This window comes from Thalassophryne amazonica, chromosome 13 (assembly GCF_902500255.1).
Source record: "Thalassophryne amazonica chromosome 13, fThaAma1.1, whole genome shotgun sequence".
In the NCBI taxonomy this organism is placed as follows: Eukaryota; Metazoa; Chordata; class Actinopteri; order Batrachoidiformes; family Batrachoididae; genus Thalassophryne; species Thalassophryne amazonica.
This window is the reverse complement of record NC_047115.1, coordinates 31,354,456-31,364,008: the sequence shown is the minus strand read 5'-3', so window position 1 is coordinate 31,364,008 and position 9,553 is coordinate 31,354,456.

Genomic DNA, 9,553 nt, shown 5'->3' with positions numbered 1-9,553 from the left:
CAAAGGAGAGGATTGTCAAACTCTTAAGAGGGTAAATCATCACGCAATGTTGCAAAAGATGTTGGTTGTTCACAGTCAGCTGTGTCTAAACTCTGGACCGAATACAAACAACATGGGAAGGCTGTTAAAGGCAAACATACTGGTAGACCAAGGAAAACATCAAAGCTTCAAGACAGAAAACTTAAAGCAATATGTCTCAAAAATCGAAAATGCGCAACAAAACAAATGAGGAACGAATGGGAGTCAACATCTGTGACCGAACTGTAAGAAACCGCCTAAAGGAAATGGGAGTTACATACAGAAAGCTAAACGAAAGTCATCATTAACACCTAAACAGAAAAAAAAAACAAGGTTACAATGGGCTAAGGAAAAGCAATCGTGGACTGTGGATGACTGGATGAAAGTCATATTCAGTGATGAATCTCGAATCTGCATTGGGCAAGGTGATGATGCTGGAATCAGTATTAGACACTAATATTGATGAAAGTATATTTGACTTAAAAATGATTGGTTGCGAGTATTATACGGAAGAACAGCTAAATAGTGAAAAAATTGCAGAAGATACCCTGTCACTCATACATATAAACAGCCGAACTTTTGTTTGGTGCCGTTCCAATGAGATTTATAAAGATGACTGCCTGAAGAGAACATGTAAATTTCCACAGTCATTGATGATATGGGGCTGCGTGTCAGGTAAAGGCACTGGGGAGATGGCTATCATTACATCATCAATAAATGCACAAGTTTACGTTGATATTTTGGACGCTTTTCTTATCCCATCAATTGAAAGGATGTTTGGGGATGATGAAATCATTTTCAAGATGATAATGCATCTTGCCATAGAGCAAAAACTGAAAACATTCCTTGCAAAAAGACACATAGGGTCAATGTCATGGCCTGCAAATAGTCCTGATCTTAATCCAATTGGAAATCTTTGGTGGAAGTTGAAGAAAATGGTCTATGACAAGGCTCCAACCCGCAAAGCTGATCTGGCAACAGCAATCAGAGAAAGTTGGAGCCAGATTGATGAAGAGTACTGTTTGAAAAAAAAGTGATTGAAAGTGATGGAGCGAAAGCAACTTTTCCAAATTACTTTGTCAAGGAAAATAAAGAGATATATGACATAAAAGAAGTTGCAAATGGGTTTAATGATTATTTTTCAAATGTAGGATCAAGTCTGGTGGGAAATAAACCAATAGTAGAAGATAAATTACATACACTTGTAAATACGGTCAATAGTATTTTCCTGGACAGTGTGGAAAAAGATGAAATAAAAAATATTGTAAAAAACTGTAAGCAAAAGATCAACTGACCATGAAGATTTAGACATGACTGTAAAAAGTATAATAGAAACTGTTACCGAACCATTTACTTACATTTGTAATCTGTCTCTGTCAACAGGGATTTTTCCAGATGAAATGAAAATTGCCAAGCTAGTCCCATTATATAAAAATGGAGACAAACATAATTTTTCTAATTACAGGCCAGTATCATTGCTTCCACAGTTTTCTAAAATTATGTAAAAAGTTTTTGTGACAAGGTTGGATAGATTCATTGAGAAACATATTTTAAATAATGCTCAGTATGGATTCAGAACAAAACATTCGACAGCTATAGCAATTATGGAATCAATAGAGAAAATATCAACAACAATAGAAAATAAGGATTATTTTGTAAGTATTTCTATCGACCTGAAAAAGGCTTTTGATGTTATCGACTACTCAAGATTGCTTTACAAGTTACAACAATATGGAATAAGAGGTATTGCACATCAGTGGGTAAAAAGCTACTTAGAAAATAGAAGTTTGTTCAGATAAATAATACCAAATCAGAATTGTGTAACATTATTTATGGAGTACCACAAGGATCAGTACTTGGACCCAAACTGTTTATTTTGTATATTAATGATTTGGCTGAATGTATCTAATGTGCTTGGCAGCATTTTATTTGCTGATGATACAACGCTGTTTTACTCTGGATCAGATATACAGGAAGTAGCACAAGTGATAAATACAGAGTTGAAAAAAGTTAAATATTGGTTTGATATAAACAGATTGTCACTAAATAAGACAAATTTCATATTGTTTAATGACAGTGAAAAAAATAATGTGTCATTACAAATAGATGGAATGGATATACAAAGGGTAAAAGAAACGAAATTTTTAGGAGTCATGATTGATGAAGATCTTACATGGAAGTCACAAATAAATTACATAAAAGGGAAAATAGCAAAAGCCATTGCTGTTTTGCATAAAGTAAAATATTCATTAAATAGTTATGGTTTATTAACATTGTACTATTCATTGATTGTTCCATATTTACCTTATTGTGCAGAAAACGGGATCAACATATACAACTTATACACAACCTTTATTTATTCTGCAGAAAAGAGCTTTAAAAGTGATTAGCAACAGTGGTTTTAGAGATCCATCTAATCCATTGTTCATTAGGTATAGGGTACTTAAATTTCATGATTTAGACCATTTGAAAATATTACAAACAATGCACCAAGCTAATAAAATACTTTACCAACAAACATTCAAAATATGTTTGAAAAAAGAGTAAGTAGTTATAAATTGAAAGGAATAGAAGTCTTTTAAAAAACCAAGATACAGAACCAACGTAAAGGAACGGAGTATTGCAGTAAATGGTGTAAAATTATGGAACAATCTCAACAAAGAAAGAATTAAGGTTGCTTAAGTTATTTAAAAAACATATTAAACTAGATGTATCAAGTAAGTATGAAACTATGAAATAAGTCAGTGGGCTGTGAGCCAAAAAATGTAATCTGTTAATAATGTTTAAAATGTTTTAAGTTTAAAATGTAACCTGTCAGAAATGTAATCTACTAAATAATGGTCATAATTATGAAATAAGTCAGTGGTATGTAACAAGTCAAAGAAATGCAGTTTGTTAAATAATGTTGAATAATGACGCTGGATATTGAAAGATTGTATTGTAAAAAGGGGCAGGTGATTTGTGATGCTTTATTTCTGCTTTTCTGTTTTTTTTTTTTTTTTTTTTCTTTTAAATAAATATTAAAGAAAGAACTTTTGTTTGGTGCCATTCCAATGAGATTTATAAAGATGACTGCCTGAAGAGAACATGTAAATTTCCACAGTCATTGATGATATGGGGCTGCATGTCAGGTAAAGGGACTGGGGAGATGGCTGTCATTACATCATCAATAAATGCACAAGTTTATGTTGATATTTTGGACACTTCTTATCCCATCAATTGAAAGGATGTTTGGGGATGATGAAAACATTTTTCAAGATGATAATGCATCTTGCCATAGAGCAAAAACTGAAAACATTCCTTGCAAAAAGACACATAGGGTCAATGTCATGGCCTGCAAATAGTCCAGATCTTAATCCAATTGAAAATCTTTGGTGGAAGTTGAAGAAAATGGTCCATGACAAGGCTCCAACCTGCAAAGCTGATCTGGCAACAGCAATCAGAAAGTTGGAGCCAGATTGATGAAGAGTACTGTTTGTCACTCATTAAGTCCATGCCTCAGAGACTGCAAGCTGTTATAAAAGCCAGAGGTGGTGCAACAAAATACTAGTGATGTGTTGGAGCGTTCTTTTGTTTTTCATGATTCCATAATTTTTTCCTCAGAATTGAGTGATTCCATATTTTTTTTTCCCCCTCTGCTTGGTCTAAAAAAGTAACCGTTACTGACTGCCACAATTTTTTTTTCCTGATTTCTTATAGTGTTTCTTAAAGCCAGAAAGTTGCCATTTGAAATGACTTTAGTTTTGTGTCATGTTTGTGATCTGCTTTTTTTCTACAAAATTAAACAACTGAATGAACATCCTCCGAGGCCGGTGATTTCATAATTTTTGCCAGGGGTTGTATGAGTGTGATTTATTCATGAATATAACAGCTATTCCTGGCGGGGATGTTCAGCCACAAGGTGCTTTGTTCTAAATGTATTCATGTTTCAAAGCTTCACTGATTTATTTGCACAGCTACAAAAAATATGCAGAGGAGGTTGCTCAGTGGATGTGTAGACCTGGGTTTGAATCCTGTTCGTGCTACCTGTCTGTGTCCTTGGACAAGGCTCTTAATCTGCCTTCTCTGAGTCCACCCATCTGAAAAAAAGTCTGCTCATGAGTCTTTCACTGGATTCAGGTGTGTTGGAGCAGGGAGACAACTAAGAGTGTCAGGAATGTGGCTCTCGAGGACCGAACTTGGCCACCCCTGTTCTAAGTAGACTTTAAAGTACATTTGTCATTACATACATATCTTTAAATGCTGTCGTTGTGTCGTCCCCCCCCCCCCCGTTCCTTTGTTGTACTTGTCTGTGTAGACTGGCGGCTTTTTTTTCCTAGGTGGACTCGATGTCCCCTATCCAGGACCCTGAGCTGGAATAAGAAAGTTTACGCAGTGGATGGATGTTGTAATTGTGAATTTAGTTTTAAAGGTGCGTTTTTTTTTTTTATTATGTCAGTTAGGTATTACTCATGCCAGCAAATAATTTATTGAGAAACGTTCCTTTTCTATTCCTGTTTTTAGGCCATATTGTAAAGTGCATCACATATGTGGACATTAAATACTTTCTGAACAAAATGTGACTCTTTAAAACTTTTTTAATCTGCAGGATATTGCTGATATACAGTTGTGTTCAAAAAAGTGAGTAAAGCTCAACATCCAGTGTCTGCATTTTTTTCTTTCTGTGACCTGTATTTAAGGACAAAGGCAGGAAATGTACTCGTACAGTAGTGTTCAGAATAATAGTAGTGCTATGTGACTAAAAAGATTAATCCAGGTTTTGAGTATATTTCTTATTGTTACATGGGAAACAAGGTACCAGTAGATTCAGTAGATTCTCACAAATCCAACAAGACCAAGCATTCATGCTATGCACACTCTTAAGGCTATGAAATTGGGCTATTAGTAAAAAAAAAAAAAAGTAGAAAAAGGGGGTGTTCACAATAATAGTAGTATCTGCTGTTGACGCTACAAACCCAAAAATATTATGTTCAAACTGCTTTTTTAGCAATCCTGTGAATCACTGAACTAGTATTTAGTTGTATAACCACAGTTTTTCATGATTTCTTCACATCTGCGAGGCATTAATTTTGTTGGTTTGGAAACAAGATTTTGCTCATTTACTAGTGTGCTTGGGGTCATTGTCTTGTTGAAACACCCATTTCAAGGGCATGTCCTCTTCAGCATAAGGCAACATGACCTCTTCAAGTATTTTGACATATCCAAACTGATCCATGATACCTGGTATGTGATATATAGGCCCAACACCATAGTAGGAGAAACATGCGCATATCATGATGCTTCACTGTGAACTGTGGCTTGAATTCAGTGTTTGGGGGTCGTCTCACAAACTGCGGCCCTTGGACCCAAAAAGAACAACTTTACTCTCATCAGTCCACAAAATATTCCTCCATTTCTCTTTAGGCCAGTTGATGTGTTCTTTGGCAAATTGTAACCTCTTCTGCATGTCTTTTATTTAACAGAGGGACTTTGCGGGGGATTCTTGCAAATAAATTAGCTTCACGCAGGCGTCTTCTGTCACAGCACTTACAGGTAACTCCAGACTGTCTTTGATCATCCTGGAGCTGATCAATGGGTGAGCCTTTGCCATTCTGGTTATTCTTCTATCCATTTTGATGATTGTTTTCTGTTTTCTTCTACACGTCTGTTTTTTTTTGTTTTGTTTTGTTTTTTTGTCCATTTTAAAGCATTGGAGATCATTGTAGACGAACAGCCTATAATTTTTTGCACCTGTGTATAGGTTTTCCCCTCTCCAATCAACATTTTAAACTACGCTGTTCTTCTGAACAGTGTCTTGAACGTCCCATTTTCCTCAGGCTTTCAAAGAGAAAAGCATGTTCAACAGGTGCTGGCTTCATCCTTAAGTAGGGGACACCTGATTCACACCTGTTTGTTCCACAAAATTGATGAACTCACTGACTGAATGCCCCACTACTATTGTGAACACCCCCTTTTCTACTTTTTTTTTTTGTTTTGTTTTGTTTTTTTTATTAATAGCCCAATTTCATAGCCTTAAGAGTGTGCATATCATGAATGCTTGGTCTTTTTGGATTTGTGAGAATCTACTGGTAACTTGTTTCTCATGTAACAATAAGAAATATACTCAAAACCTGGATTAATCTTTTTAGTCACATAGCACTACTATTATTCTGAACACTACTGTATATGCTGGTTGTTATGCATTTCTCTCTGAAAATCTGAGTAAAATGGGCCATTCCAGGCATTGTTCAGAAGAACAGTGTACTTTGATTAAAAAGGTGACTGAAGAGGGGAAAATCTATGAAGAAATGTAGAAAATAAGCTGCTCATCTAAAATGTTCTCAAATGCTTTATAATGGCAAACAAAACCAGAAAGATGTGGAAGAAAACAGATAACTGCCATTCAAATGGATCAAAGAATAGCCTAAATGGCAAAGACTTGGCCAATGATCAGCTCCAGGGTGATCAAAGAAGGTCTTAAAAGTGGAAGTTCTCATTTTGGCCAAACAACTATACTGTTTTTGTATATTCTGTATTAGTACACACCTGCGGCCGATGTGCTTGATGAATTCCTGTGCAAAAAGTAGTTCCCAGACCTGCGTTTTTGGTGTAAGTGTTCTAGTGCAGCGGATAAATGAATTTTTACTGAGGGATCCTTCAAATGGTGATGCAAGCACCAAATTTGGCACAAGTACTCCTTAGACATTACTCTTTGGAAAAGCACATTAGCCACCTAAATTTTCAATAGGCAGCCAGGTAGGGGTCAATTGAAGAGTTACACAGGGGTCAAAATTTAAAAATGCTCCAGTCATGTTGAAAGGTATCCCATATTATTTGTCTGATCATACAGATTCCAAAAAGGTATAGTTTGGACTATCTGTGAATGAATGTTATGGAGTTATGGGGTAAAAACAGCAAAAACACTGAGAAAGGTCAGTTTCAGTTTGTACAGGGGTCAAAAATGAAAGTTGCTCCAATTTTGGTAAAAAGTGGTGCAAATTACTGGTTGAGCTAATAGGATTAATAAATGGAATAATTTTGGCTGTGTTACGTGCTTGGTTTGCAAAGTGATGGTTAAACAATATCAGCATCCATTGGATTCTATGACGTGACATATGCTACCCTGTAACATGATAACTAAGCATGATACATGATGCAAACTATTCCTTTTTAAAACCATATTCACTCAACTAATAATTTGCATCACCTTTTACAAAAATTTGAGCAACTTTAACTTTTGACCCCTGTACAAATTGAAATTGACCTTTGTCACCATTCTTGCAGTTTTTACCCCATAACTCCATAACATTCATTCACAGATAGTTCAAACTATACCTTTTTGGAATCTTTATTATCAGACAAATAATAAGGAATACCTTTCAACATGACTGGAGCATTTTTAAATTTTGACCCCTGTGTAATTCTTCAATTGACCCCTACCTGGCTGCCTATTGAAAATTTAGGTGGCTAATGTGCTTTTACAAAAGAGTATTGTCTAAGGAGTACGTGTGCCAAATTTGGTGCTTGCATCACCATTTGAAGCTTTTTGTCAGTTATCCGCTGCACTATTCCATGATGCATAACACAAAATGTCCTTGTAACTATCTGATCTTAATCTAACTGCCTTTCAAAATGGCTGACGCACAAATGTCCTTGTGTTTGGTAAAACTATCTGATCCTTTTACAGCTGTGTAATTGATAAAACCATCTGATCTTTTTATATATGTTTAATTGATAAAACCAAAGTATAAATGTCTATTTGGAAAAAGAATCAGCATGATGGAACACTGTTTTATTGCGTGACACTACATACATAAACACTAAGATTTTTACATAACCATGAACACACCGCGAACAGACTCCTCACATAGACAGTGTGATTCAAGCCAGGTTAAGGACTGCCTATATGGCGGCAGCTTAGGCTGAAGCAATAAAAGTTAGAGAACAAAGGAAGTCGAGGTTCTTTGTTCCTTGGTGTTTGCATGCGACCGGTTCAAGATCCCAGTACTGAGAAACCTCTGTGTCAGTGTAACAACTCTTTACAATACAACATCTAAACTTTGAAGCCCATTTTCTGTCCATTTCTTTTTGGAGGTCTGACTGTGATAAAAGAACCTAAGTGTCTTTTTGGCCGGAACACAAAGTGCCAGCTCCGGCACATCATGCCATTTATGTGGAGGAAATATTTAAAAAACCAGCCTGTACCTGCCCCGCCGCTTATGTGGGGGTGACACAAACATACGACCCACTGGATGCAAACCCGTGCCGTCCAAAAGCTCTGATTGCTAGTCAGACTTTACGGAGCTGTTCTTTGAAAACTGTGGGAATCTGCCTCATATCAGGAAGGACATGGAAGTATTACAAAAAAAAATAAAATAAAATCACACACCATATAAAAACACTGCATTTATCAAACGAGCAATACAAATATGATCCGTCTTTCTCTGTAGACGACCCATGGTCACAGACATACAGCCATGAAATGACATGAATGAGAAGCAGTTCACTCATTCATGTCCAGATCTGCTGGCGCATCTCCAACCGGCCGCACATGCGTATTTTGTGGATGACGCATTGCAGGACACCGTGACATGACAGTGAGATCGCTAGCTGCGTGTCCTGATCTGACGGTCCGTTTCAACCCAGGAGCAACCTGTCCATGTGCACGCCGTGCATGTGCTCACTTGCTGCAGCATATTGCTACAGTGATATGTTTTTATTTATTTCCACTTGATAACAGCAAACAGACACACACGCATCACAGTGGGCAGTTGTTTGTCTGTCCAAACACAGTATGTGGTGTCCAGCTGGAATGTCCAGGGCCACAGATTTCCACAGCCACTTCAGTGGGAGGACACACCTGTCATCTCAGCGCACACACCAAAGCCACACTCGAGTGGGACTTAGCCAAATTTCTCTGCAAGTTCGAAAGTGATTGTCTGCAGTCTGTTGTTGTGCCAAGAGTGCGACTGGCCACACGTTTTCTAAGTGCCATGCGAGTGGTGTTAGATGTTCGTGCATGTCACCTGGAATTTAGCCGGCACCTGCCGTGAGAGGATGCGATGGGTTCGCATAGTGTGTCTTGTGTGCGGAAATAGTTGTAGCAACAGGTGTACAATGCGTTTGAGGCAGGGACGACATTACACGGTTTGTACACGATTCCTGCATCATGCACACTAACTGTGCGCTTTGAAGAAGATCTGGACCATCAACAAAATTTAACCAAATCTCTGCTTGAATTAAGCAACATCTGTCCACCAAGTTTCATTAATGAATAATAATAATAATAATAAATAAATAAATAAACATGCCATTATGTTTTAAGATAATTTGCCTTCCAACAGACAGATAAACTGATGGTTTCTGTCACAACCTGAAACAATTCTATGGCCATAAACCAGAACTGTTCGTGGTATCGGAACCGTTTGATTTCAGAGAACAGGGGAGATGGAACCGCTTTCCTTAGCCATCACACTGCCACATCACAACCACAATACAACAAAATTAATACTGTAAACAGTTTCAATCTTAATTATTCTGTTTTCCAAGTCGAACA